Source organism: Lithobates pipiens, unplaced genomic scaffold, assembly GCF_037356315.1.
Source record: "Lithobates pipiens isolate NorthernLeopardFrog02 unplaced genomic scaffold, aLitPip1_a1.2 Scaffold_16, whole genome shotgun sequence".
Classification (NCBI taxonomy): domain Eukaryota; kingdom Metazoa; phylum Chordata; class Amphibia; order Anura; family Ranidae; genus Lithobates; species Lithobates pipiens.
In genome coordinates this window covers 365092893-365106196 of record NW_027507748.1, presented here as the reverse complement: position 1 = coordinate 365106196, position 13304 = coordinate 365092893, and the positions used below count along the sequence as shown (strand labels likewise).

The 13304-nt window shown below is 48.2% G+C and overlaps 1 long non-coding RNA gene across 1 annotated transcript; it reads left to right on the top strand.

The window, feature by feature from the left end:
- Positions 1–2489: 2489 nt before the first annotated feature.
- Positions 2490–12691, top strand: LOC143982912 (uncharacterized). Its single transcript, XR_013274533.1, has 2 exons — positions 2490–7931; positions 10489–12691. It is a non-coding gene; the product is annotated as an uncharacterized LOC143982912 (long non-coding RNA).
- The last annotated feature ends 613 nt before the right edge of the window (positions 12692–13304 follow it).

Below are 13304 nucleotides of genomic sequence, written 5' to 3'. Positions count from 1 at the left end.
GGCAAATTACGCCACCGTAAAGGTAGGCGCAAGACTCGGTGACTTCCTTCCCCAGTGGGAAAGGATTACGCAGAGTCCATATATTTTAAATCTCTTAGAAGTGGGGTACAGACTGGAATTTCAAAGTCTTCCCCCACAGAAATTTCTGATTACCTTTCCTCCCAGGGACCCAGCCAAGGCAGAGGGGTTACTGAGAAGTTTAAAGGAGCTGGCAGAGCAAGAGGTTATTGCTCCAGTACCAGCCAGTCAGTTAGCCCAGGGTTTTTACTCACACGTATTTGTGGTTCCAAAACCCTCGGGCAAGTTTCGGTTAATCATAAATTTGAGAGGACTCAACCATTACTTCACAAGAGGTTCAGGATGGAGAGTATTTACTCAGTAAGAAAACATCTTCAGGCAGGAGTTTTTATGGTCACTCTGAACCTAAAAGACGCATATCTACACGTACCCATTGCTCCCGAACACCAGAAGTACCTACGCTTCGCAGTTTGCATACAGCAGAAGGTACAACACTGGCAGTTCAGAGCTCTTCCCTTTGGGCTGGCGGCAAGCCCAAGGGTATTCACAAAGGTGATGGCCGAAGTCGTAGCATACCTACTCCTGCAGAGGATAGGGTTAATACCCTACCTGGACGACTTACTGATCTACAGTGTGGATCAGAGGCAAGCAGTGATAGACAGAGACATCGTGTTAGAGACTCTGGAGACTTTGGGCTGGATGGTCAGTCGGGAGAAGTCCTCACTGACACCATCTCAGTCCAAACTATACCTCTCTCTCTGCGGTGGTGGCTCGACCCACACAATTTGTTGAAAGGTCGCCCCTGGTCCCAGGTAAACCCATTGGTCTTGACCACGGACGCCAGCGCTTGGGGTTGGGGGGCTCATCTGGGAGACCGATATACCCAGGGGTCCTGGAACCGCAGCCAAGCCAGGGAATCTTCCAATTTCAGGGAGCTTCTGGCAGTAGGCAGAGCCCTAGACTATTTCCAAGAGCAGCTGCAGGACAGAGAGGTTCAGGTCCTCTCAGACAACCTGGTCACGGTTGCATACCTAAACCACCAAGGGGGGACAAGGTCAGGCAAACTAAGGCAAGTTAGCACAGCAAATCCTTGGGGAAGCAGAAAGGAAGGTCCTTTCACTGTCAGCGATTCATATAAAAGGCTCACTCAATCTGCAGGCAGATTTTCTAAGCAGACAGCCCATCCTTCAGGGGGAATGGGGATTGAGCAAAGAAATCTTCTTCCCGGTGTGCAGACATTTTGGCAAGCCAGAAATAGATTTGTTCGTTTCCTGGAGGAATGCGAAGGTCCTCAGGTTTTTCTCCCTTTACAAGGATCAAGAAGCAGAAGGGATAGACGCTCTTGTACAGGTGTGGGATTTCAGGCTGGCTTATGCCTTTCCCCCACTGGTACTCCTTCCCAGAGTCCTACAGAAGTTAACCTACTCAAGGACAGACCTGGTGCTGATAGAACCCTGGTGGCCCAAGAGGGTTTGGTTTCCCACCATTCAGAGTCTCTCGGTAGCTCCCCCGCTGCATCTGCCGGTGCAACGAGACCTGCTCAGTCAGGGTCCAGTCTTTCACCCCGACCCGGGACGTCTCTCTCTGACAGCATGGCTATTGAGAGGGAAATACTCCGTGACAGGGGCTGTTCGGAGAGAGTGATAGACACTTCTCCTCAGTAGGAAAGGCGTCACCAGAAAAATTTATGCAAAAGTCTGGAAAGTTTTCTCCCATTGGCTGCAGTCTAGGGAGGGGGCTCTCCAGATGATACCTAACATCCTAGACTTTCTTCAAGAGGGGGTGGACCAGGGTTTGGCAGTCAGCACCCTCAAAGTCCAGGTGGCAGCCCTGTCCGTGTTTTTTGATAGGAAGCTAGGACAGGAGCCACTGATAAAAAGATTTTTGTTGGCCAGGGAAAGGGTAGTTCCAGTCAGGACGGTCAGTTGCCCTCCATGGGACCTGTCCCTGGTATTAGATGCCCTAACAAGGGGGCCTTTTGAGCCGGTGGCTCAAATTTCTGTTAAACTTTTATCATTTAAGTTGGCCTTCCTTCTGGCTATCACTACAGCCAGAAGGGTGGGTGATATACAGGCCCTTTCGATTAAAGAGCCGTTTTTGCGTATCCTAGAGGATAGGGTAATCCTCACTCAGGATCCTCTTTATTTGCCAAAGGTGGCTTCACTATTTCACAGGAGATTATTCTCCCGTCCTTTTGCCAGAATCCCAAGAATAAGGAAGAGGAAAGATTCCATTTCTTAGATGTCAGGCGCTGTCTCCTAGTCTATTTGGAAAGAGTAAAAGACTTTAGGAGATCCAGTCACTTATTGATCACCTTCTCAGGGAAGAGAAAGGGTCTACAAGCTTCTAAGACAACGATAGCTAGATGGGTCAGACAAACCGTATCTATTGCTTATAGGCAGGCAGGTAAACCAGTGCCAACCCGCCTTAAGGCGCATTCAACCAGATCCCTGGCGACCTCCTGGGCAGAAAGGGCAGGCGCCTCAATCGACCAGATCTGCACAGCAGCAACATGGACGAGCCATAGAACATTTCTGAGGCACTACAGAGTGGAGCTGTTGTCCCCTCAGGATTTGGCATTTGGCAGGAAGGTCCTACAAGCGGTTGTCCCGCCCTAAAGGTAGGCCTGAACTTCTTGCTTATCGTCTCAGGTGTGCCGTCCTGGAAGATGACTGGAGAAAATGACCAGTTACACTTACCGGTAACGGCTTTTCTAGGAAATCTTCCAGGACGGCAGGCCTACTTCCCTACCCTTGTTTTATTGGTGTGGTATATGTATTCCTCACAGAATGTTCCCTCTGACACCGGTGTGGGCTTTTCTTTACCATAACTGAGGGTCTGAGGGAGGGGTGGGAACTTTTAAACTTGTTGTTGATTGTGTTTCCTGTCAGGTGGACCAGTCATCTCTCTCTCAGGTGTGCCGTCCTGGAAGATTTCCTAGAAAAGCTGTTACCGGTAAGTGTAACTGGTCATTTTCTAGTTCCGCCCAAGGGGCAGTCCCTTGGGTAACAACCCCTCTGCATGCTACTGCAGCCTCAGTACGTCAACAAGCAGTATAACGTAAAGAAAAATATGATGGGCGGGTGTACGGTGAGTACAAAAATCCTATTTCCTCTTATATTCACCGACTGACACAGCTTCTCTCTTTAGACCATTGGGATGTCTCCAAACAGTGCCAAAACGAGGGGTGGGAAAACAGCATAAAACTTCATCCACCTTGGAATGTGGGAGCCAGTACAAACTTTACCCACAAAAAACAGGGTGCTCCTCAACAGAGAAGCACTACCCTCAAACCGCACCAAAAACTGTGTTTTTGCCCAAAAAAACCAGGAAAAAAATTGCATATGCAATTGCAACTGTACAGCCGCCTGCAACACTTCGCGGCCAAAACAGGCATCACCCGAAGCACTGACATCTACCGTGTAGAACTTTGTAAACGCGTGGACGATAGACGCTTGCTGTTGGAAGGTCCAAGACGCTCTGATTGCCCTCGTGGAGTGGGCCGTGACCGGAAAGGGGGGCACCTGCATGTTCAAGGCGTAGGCTTGTACTACAATCTATCTGATCCACCTGGAAATGGTGGCCGACGGGACCGCCATGCCTTTCTTTGGACCAGCCACCGAAACAAACAGTGAGTCTGACTACCGGAAGGGAACCATGGCAGACAAATACACCTTCAGAGCCCGAATCACGTCCAGATCATGAAGGGCCACCTCCTTAGGATGTGTCTGCTTAAAACACAGAGATGGTAACACAATGTCCTCATTGATGATGTGAAACACCGAGACTACCTTCCTGGCCGATGTTATGGCCACTAGAAAGAGTCAACAGGGGAAACTGATATTTTCCAATGGCGGTTTCTGAAGCGCCGATAATACCAGGTTTAGATCCCACGGGGGTAGCGGCGGACGCGCCGGAGGGACTACATGTCGCACTCCTTGAGCAAAAGTACTCACTATAGAGTGAGACGCCGGGGGTCACTGAAAAGGGACAGCCAAAGCTGATATTTGTCCTTAAATGGTGCTTAATGCCAATTTCTGGTCCACCCCTTGCTGAAGAAACAGCAGGATCCTGGATATAGAAAAGGAGCGCGGATGCCATCCTTTCTCCTCACACATGCAGGCCTTCCAGGTACGAAGATATATCTTCTGAGAAGAAGATTTCTGTGCTCTTAACATAGTTGGGATCACCGAGTCCGCCAGACCCCGGTTCCTCAACACCTGACTCTTAATAGCCATGCCGTTAAAGCCAGCAACGGTAATGCAGAATGGAGATTCGGACCTTGAGACAGAAGGTCCTCTCACAACGGCTGTTGCCAGGGAGCGTCTGCCACCAGGCACACTAGGTCTGCGTACCAAGGACACTGATGTCAATCTGGGGCAACCAGTATTACTGGGATCCCCTCGGCTTCCACTCTGCAAAGCAGACGTGGTAATGGTTTCAGTGGAGGAAAGGCCTAGATCAGCTGGTACTGATCCCATGGAGCCACCAGCCTTTCTGGCGAGTCTGCCCATGGATCTCTTGTCTTGGACACAAATCTTGGCACTTTCCGATTGAGACGTGAGGCCTGAAGATCCATGTCTGGTGTGCCCCACCACAGGCACAGTAGCCTGAACACCTCCGGATGCAACGCCCATGCTCCTGGGTCCAGCATCCGATGACTTAGTCCGCCTGCCAGTTGTCCGGCAAATGACCGACAGGGCCGGTACATGTCGCTCTGCCCACCGTAGTATGTGAGCGACCTCCCGTGCGGCGGCCGAGCTTCTTGTTCCTCCTTGGTGATTGACGTATGCCACAGCAGTGGCGTTGTTTGACTGGATCCTGATCGGGTGCCCTTGCAGTCTCATTGACCATGTGGGGAGGCATAACCTGATCGCTCTCAGTTCGAGCAGATTGATTGGCAACTTTGATTCCTCTGTTGACCAGAGGCCCTGAGTCGACTGAACTCACATCACTCCACCCCAGCCCAATAGGCTGGCGTCTGTTGCAATCACCGGCCATTTCAGAGGTAGGAACTACTTCTTGGACTGAATCACCAGGGACCTCAGCCACCAGATCAGGGAACCCCTGACTAACTGGCTCACCTGGATCTGTTGATCCAGGGACAATGGAGATCTGTCCCACTTTGTCAAGATCACCTTCTGCAGGACTTTGGTGTGGAACTAGGCATATGGTACTGCCTCAAAGGAGGCCACCATGAGTCCCAGGACTCGCATGCAGATGCACAGCAATGGCCACTTGCGGTTCATCAGCAGTTTTACTGCGGCTCTGAAAGCCTGCAGCTTGTCTGAAGGGAGAGAAACTCTCGCTTCCCTGGAGTCCAGCAGCAAGCCTAGGTACTCCACAGACGGTACTATCACCGACTTTTCTAGTTTTAACAGCCCCCCAAATTCTTGCATGGTCTGCATGGTGATCGCCACATCCTCTTCTAACTCTGAGGTGGAAGAAGCTTTCAGGAGGAGATTGTCTAGGTAACCCACGAACACGACCCCGCATTGCCGTAGCAACGCCAACACAGGAGCCAATACCTTGGTAAAGACTCGGGGGGCTGATACCAAACCAAAAGGGAGAGCCACAAACTGGTAGTGGGCTTCCCCAACTGTAATTGCAGAAACTTTTGATGCCGGAGGCATATGGGTATGTGCAGGTATGCATCCCGGATGTCTAAGGACGCCAGGGGAGTCCCCTTGATGGAGTGCAGCTACTGAGCGAACTGATTCCGTTCTGAATCTCTGCACTTTTCACAAAATGATTGATGCATCCCGGATGTCTAAGGACGCCAGGGGAGTCCCCTTGATGGAGTGCAGCTACTGAGCGAACTGATTCCGTTCTGAATCTCTGCACTTTTCACAAAATGATTGAGGGCTTTTAGATCCAAAATTGGACGTACCCCTTTCCTTCTTGGGAACTACAAACAGGTTTGAGTAGAACCCCTGGAAACGTTCCAATTCCGGAACAGGTACAATCACCCTGCGATTCAGCAGGTCCCCTACTGCCCCCAAGAGGGTTCTCCCGGCGAGCCGGGAGAACGGGTATGCTGGAGGGGAAGAATCTGTTTTGCGGCCAAGGGAAGAAATCTATCTTTTAGCTGTAGGAAATCAGATCACAGACCCATTGATCGGACAGTCGAGAGGACCACCTGGCTGCAAACTCCCGAAGCGACCCCCCCCCCCCACCACCACCCGAGTCATGGGTGGGGGCAAACCTTCATGCGGTAGCACTTTTGTTCACAGGCTTGTTAGGCTTGCAGTTCCAGGGACGTTTCTGCCCTTCTGTGGTCGTCCTGTCGGGCTGGGGATGATTAGCCAAAACTCCGGGCGGACGAAAAAGCCGGTAGTGAGCCGAAAAAGAGGGCCCTTGCCTATGGCCTGGCTCCTTTAGCCTTCCTGGCCTGTGAGAGTAGTGTACTCTTACCACCTGTGGCATTCTTAATAATGTCATCCAAAGAGCCGGTTGCCAAGGAAGGGAAGATCCATCAGGGCTTTTTTGGATGCCTGGTCAGCAGACCAGCATTTCAACCAAACCAGGCGCCTCAGCACCACTGCTGACACTGAAGCCCTGGATAACAGGGGGAGGGTATCCAGGGCCACGTCACAAACGTACTTAAGGACATGCACTAGTTGATCTGCTAGTTCCACGCAGACAGGAGAAGCCTGCTGTTCTCCCAACTCGCGGTGCAACAGTGCGTATGCCAGTACTGGTCGCATGGTTGACCCCACAACTTTAAACAAGGAATGAGCCACTGCCTCTGCCTCCGAACGGTCCTGGTCAGCGTCATCTGAAACTACAGTGCAGGGGTCACCAGCCTCAGCAGGGCCCGAGTCTTCGTCAGAGCTCTCCCCAGAGGATAGGGGCAGGGTCCGCTTTTTAGCACCTCGCGCCCACCTCCATCCTGGCAATGAACTAATTGAGGACAAGGTGTCCAAGGGCACTGCGCATTCTGCAGGCGAACCAGTTGCAATTGCCTGGACTTCGGGGGAAGAAACGCCAGTTTCTGAAGCCATGTTGACCCTACCCTGTCTGCCACCCGAAGGGAACTTAGGACAGTGACAGTCCCACCCTCCTTACTGCTGCTGGCTGAGGGGCCTGCAAGACTCACCACCCTGAAAGGTTCTGCGCTATCCAGCAGGTAGTGCCTGTGGTCTCTGGCTCCCAAGTGCAGAGGAATCCGCTCTGTGTCAGTGGAAGCTGCTACTAATGGTGCTGAAACCGCTCTGCAATGTGCTCAGGCTCAAAGGAAATGGCCGCCCAGCGTCCAGTATAAGGACATAAAACAGTGGGAAAATGGCCACCAGAGCACAGGGACACTTGTTGCCGCTAGAGGAATTTCAAGGTCACTGTTAAATTGTCATTTTTATGATTTGTAGAGTATATACATACATAGGTGTGTGGTTTAATATTTTAACACATTTGTTGTTGCACAAAGCCGCACTGCCTTTTTTATCTGGTTAGTGTGTTTCTGGGTATTTACACCTAATTCAATTAATTTGTGTTACTGGTTTAGTGCAATTCTTTTTTTCACCGTTTTTATTTTTTACTGTAGTTGTTATACAGCAAAGTTGCAGCTTCCAAAAGGGCTTTATAGAAGGCCTGTTTTAGTTAATGTTGCATTTATAGTGCATATATTTACCGTAGTGCAGTCTCTTTTTTTTCTTATTTGTCTGCTAGAGAAAGCTGAAAAACGTGTTCAGGCTTCTAAAAAATGTCCGCCGGCATGCAGTATAAGGACAAATCACAGGGAAAATGGCCGCTGAAGCTCAGGAGAGCATGCTTTCCCTTGCCGCTGATCCTGAAACCATGAGGGACAGAGCTGAACAGATGGCGTTAATCAGTGCTGCAAGGGACACAGACACCTCCAGGGACGTGAGAAACAGGACTTGGGACACAGCCAGCCAGTGCAGCCCCCCCCACAGGTGAGAGCCCCTGTACAGACACACACACACACTGCTCAGCAGCCACATGCAGCATCCCCCACAGGGAGGGGGAGGGAAGATAAGGACGGGCAGAGAAGAGAGGGAGGTAAGGGACCCCCGAATCGACCTCCCAGGGCATGACCAGCTGCTCAGCCCCACTGAGGCAGGTAGAGTTGTACTTACCAGTCCTGAAGAGCTTGGAGACATTCCATTACAGACCCACTCTCTGATCAGTACGGGGTGGCTGCTGGCCTTGGCACACTGACGCAGACATCAGTAGCCCGGTCATATGTGTGTCCCGGAGCATAAAAGCTCATGACCATCTCTGGAGCTGAGGTTTCATCATGGCCGGCCTAGCACGGAGCTGCAACCTGCACGCGCTCAATGGCCAGGCTGGGGTGACTACAAGGATAAGGGCAGATCACAGAATCTATCATCTTGCGCAAAAAGCCAATCTTCTGCAGAAAAAAAAGATGGACCGATGGGCCCGTCAGGGTTCCTAGGTCCTTCTCCTTCACTAGACAAAATAAAACTGAGGCTGCAGTAGCATGCTGAGGGGTTGTTACCTAAGGGACCGCCCCTTGGGCCGAACTAGAAAGTTCTAGTTTTATCACATGTTAACATGTAATGCCTAGTCTTCTCCTGAAGGTGGCATAACAACCCAATGGTCTAAAGAGAGAAGCTGTGTCAGTCGGTGAATATAAGAGAATTGTACATTTAAAAGTGAATTGAAGTTTTTTCAACATGTGAATCAGCCTGCATAATGCTCCAGTTTTTTTTATTGCTAGTGTCCTCAAAGCGGTCCTCCTTTTCATTTGGGGATCTGCCCCCACTCTGGATGAAGGAGCAACAGAGACACTTTTGGACAGCAGCATTGTTTAATCTGGGAGGAGGAAAGTGTTAGATGTATTAGCAGGTTTAGATACACTAACAAAATTAAGCCATACTCCAGCTAATCCTTTGTTGCTGTAACTGCTTAGTTTTTTCCTTTTGGGAGAAAGGTTTTATATAAATAAAGTCTGACCATTGTAAACAGCCCTGTCAATGGCAAAATGGTTTGTCTCAACCCCAAGAAAATAAAGGAAAGAGCCTAAAAAAGAAAAATAATGCAACCGATACACCTAAGAATCGATATGCTGCAGTGTTTGTAAATGTTTGCTTTTATTTTTGTTTTTTTAACCTCTTTGTGTGAATTCTTTCAAGATTTGACTGCTTATTGCTCATAAGAGGGTTCCAGATTGGTTACCCTCAGTGCATACCTTTGGAACTGTATCTGAGCAGTGGGGCCAGCCTGTAATGTTTGCTTTCATGTTCTGGGATTTAGACACAGCCTCTGACACACTGCTAGGCCCCACCCCTCCTCATTTACTGAATGTAATGATGGGCAGTGCTCCTGATGCCTCCTGGGCGATGATGCACATCTTCCACCTAGAAGAGCAGGGGACACACCCTCCATCACCCTGAATCAGGCTTCCTCACAGATGTGCAACATGCAGACTTTGAATAAAGCAGAATTCGCTGCCTTTATATATGATCTATTCCAGAGGTTATCACCCATTCTGGAGATGCTGAGTGCCAACAGCCAAAAAAAGTTCTTCCACCTGATTATATTCAAGCATTAGAACCTGAATTGTTTGGTTCATGTACATTTGTAAAGGGGATGCTGAAGATTCACCATCACAAAAAATTCTTCAGCTTCTTACCATATACTGACTACTGTGGACTCATTGAGGCAGTGCGTACTAGTCTCTGGCTAGATACACACAGTACTGCACAGCTTTCATGTTTGTTACATGGTACTCTATGGAAGAGGAATTAATGAAGAGATTAAATATTCCCACTATGAACCTGACTATTTTGACACTAAATAAAAATAATTAGTCTACTGTGCCTATTGAGGGCATTCCCTCACGTAAAGCGTTTAACCCCCAAAAATATTCATATCCTGGTCCCTTAAAGCACATTAAACAACACCGTGCTTGTGCTGTGTAATCTGCCCCCTCTAAACTGTAAAAAAAAAAAAACCCCGAATATGCACTTCCTCTATACCCTCTCTAAGCCCTGCAACCCCCCCCCCCCCCGCGCCGATATTATTGGAAAAAAAAAAAACTATAGCTGTTACTGCCAGCCCCTCTATTTAGAGGCTGGCATAGTACACAGTATAAAGCATTTTTAAACGTGAGCTCTGTAAATACAGATTTTTTCAACTGTATTCAAGCCGGTCACGTGACTCGAGGCCGCTTTACAGCTATGAAACAGAGCTTCTGCAGGTGGAGCCAAGCGGCAATGTCAGCTGACGTCAGATGGAGCTCAGGCCCCCTCCCACAGAAGCAATCCATCGGAGCTGGAAAGCGGCCGTGAGTCACGTAACTGGCCTGAAGACAGCTGAAAATCTGTATTTACAGTGCTCATTTTTAAAAATGCTTTACACAGTGTGCTATGCAAGCCTCTAATGGAGGGTCTGGCATAGACTTATACAAATGGGTTCACAAACCCGTTAAGGATTTAGTTTATAGGCATTTGGAGGATCTTTTGAAATCTTCCCTTTCTCTTGCAGGTCCAGCCTTGCATCCAGCTATTGCTTCCCTATCCGTTCCCCAGACTATGTCAAGCTGAACTCTACAGTGAACTTTCTCCTGGTAATAATGCTCTTTGTGTAAGATTACAACTCTTTCCCTCAGCCCTACTGTTCTGCATAGACTCCATGTAGAATGTGATTAGTCAAATCTTTAGAATGTCCTGTGCATATGCGCAGAATATTATGACTTTGACTAGAGTTTGGTCGTATAAGGCAAAAAGGTGTCTTTTGAGAATGCTATTTGAAGCTGAGCTTCTCTCTGGGTTCTTTTTTTACTTTACAGGTATTAGCAATTACAGTAAATTATATTTAATACTGACTTATATTAAATCTAAACGTTTTGGTGAGTTTCTTGAATGTTATAAATCAGTATACTATATCCCGCCCCATAGTGTTTAGCAATAGGAGGACATGGAGGAGGAGGGAGGATTGTCATTTACCACTGTATATATGCCTGCCTACATATGTGACTCTATAGTCATTTGGGCTGCACAGATAAGAAAAAGGAGAACAGGAATAGTTTAGAATGGAACTGAAATTTGAGCATGCTCTGTAGGGGACACCAGATGGTCTACACATTCTCAGGCTGCAGTGGGGGCACAGAGAAGATGGGGGAGACAGTTGAAGGCAGGATGTGTATTCCACTCTACACAAAACTAATGGTTTAGTGGCTTTGAGAGTATGAACATTCTGTTATATAGCATCTAATTGAGTTTTCCATAGTCTGGGTTTACTGACACTTTAACCGCTTGCTGTCCACCCACCATCAAATGATGGTGGGGCGGTGCAGATCTTGTTGGTGGTGGCACAGAACGGCCGCTCTCACGTGCCCGAAGCGATCGCGGCTGCACTGCGTTGCTAGAACGCGGTGCGACCCCGATCTGTGTAAAGAGCCATGTCTACGGCTCTTTAACCATGTAATCGGCTGTGTCCAATCACAGCCGGTCACGTGTAAACACGGAAATGCCGTTGGTCGGCTCTCCTCGCCTCACACTGACAGAGTGTGAGGAGAGGAGAGCTGATCAGCGGCATCTCCTCACAGGGGGACAGCTAGGGAAGTAATCAGGGCACTGATTACAATATATAAAGTGTAAAAATACCATGCCCACCAGTGCCAGTGATCAGAGCCCAACAGTGGCAGCAATCAGTGCCCACAAGTGCCACAAATCAGTGCCCATTAGCCATGCTAGTCAGTGCTAGCAATTAGTGCCGCTCATCACTGCTGTCCTTCAATGCCCATCAGTGCCCGCCAGTGCCACCTAACAGTACCCATCAGTGCCACCTATCAGTGCCCATAAGTGCAGCATATTAGTGCCTCCTCATCAGTCCCACCTCATCAGTGCCCAGAAGTGTCACCTCATCAGTGCCCACCAAGTCAGCCTATCAGTGCCCAACAGTGCTGCCTCATCAGCGCAAATCAGTGAAGGTGAAAAATTACTTAGTTACAAAATTACTGATAGAAAAAAAGTAAAACGTTTTTTTTCAAAATTTTTGGACTTTTTTTTTTGTAAAAAATAAAAAACCCAGCATCGATTACATACCAGCAAAAGAAAACTTTATTTGTGTGAAGAAAATGATAAAAAACTTGTTTGGGTACAGTATAGTATGACCTCGCAATTGTCATTCAAAGTGCGACAGCGCTGAAAGATGGCTTGGGCAGGAAGGGGGTGTTCATGCCTGGTAGGCAAGTGGTTAAATAGTAGAACACCACTGACCACCAATAAAGATGTGATTATTGCATTCACTGGCACCAATGCTGGGGCTTATAAATGCGTAAACTGGCACCAATGCTGTGGGTTATTGTGTAAACTGGCACCAATGCTAGGAAATATTACTGTGGAAACTGGTACCAATCCTAGGGGTTATTATTGCAAAAACTGACACCAATACTGGGATTTTTGCTGCTACTGACACAATGCTGGGGGTTATTATTGTATCCACTGGCATCAATGCTGTGGGTTACTATTACTGCAACAATGGGCTTATTTTACTCTTGCTTTCTCTTCAGTGTGCCTTTAGGTGAAAACTACAGCAGGAATTACATTTTACAGTGTATTATGCATCTGCACAAGTAAAATAGGCTTAAGAGAAAACTGGGATAACTAGAACTGTTAAGTTTAATACTGTTAAAATATGTGAGTAAATTCTGTTTTGAATGTATTAAACTTTATTTCATTTATAATGTTTGAAATATGTTCCTTTCTTAAAAAGACACTGCCTAATTCACAATAAGGAGGGGGCACAGTCTGGCGTTTTCACCCTGGTTACTGGATAATCTTGTGTCGGAACTGCCTTTGCTAGATAGTAAAAGTGCATTAGCACATTTGATAAAGACACTTGTGCTAAATCAGTGCTAGTTTGGGATCCTGCCCCACCTGAGTGCTGCTGTGCAGTGTAATGCAGGAGACCATAATATTGTCAAGCTAGATTTAAGTATCTGTAGGAATTTGCCTTCTGTCTGCAGTCGCAAGTGGTTTTTGGCTTCAGCCTGTTTAAAAAATTAAATAAATTAAATACTGTAGCTGCTCACTTTTAATAAAAAGGTGTTTACGTGTCCAGGGATCTATGGCTTTCTTCACCTGAGCTGGTTCTTCCCCAGTTTTCAAGTCCCCGGCGCCACCACGTTTACTGCTGGCTGTGACTCCTTGCGGCTTCACACCAGCTCCCTACTGTGTATACGCGAGTCGCATTGTGCTTTGTGTCTGGACTCGCAGCATTCTGGGACCCTTGTCATGCGTATCAGGAGGTAGCGGTCAGGAAGTGTGGGGGGGGGGGGGGGTGTGAACTTCCGCTTG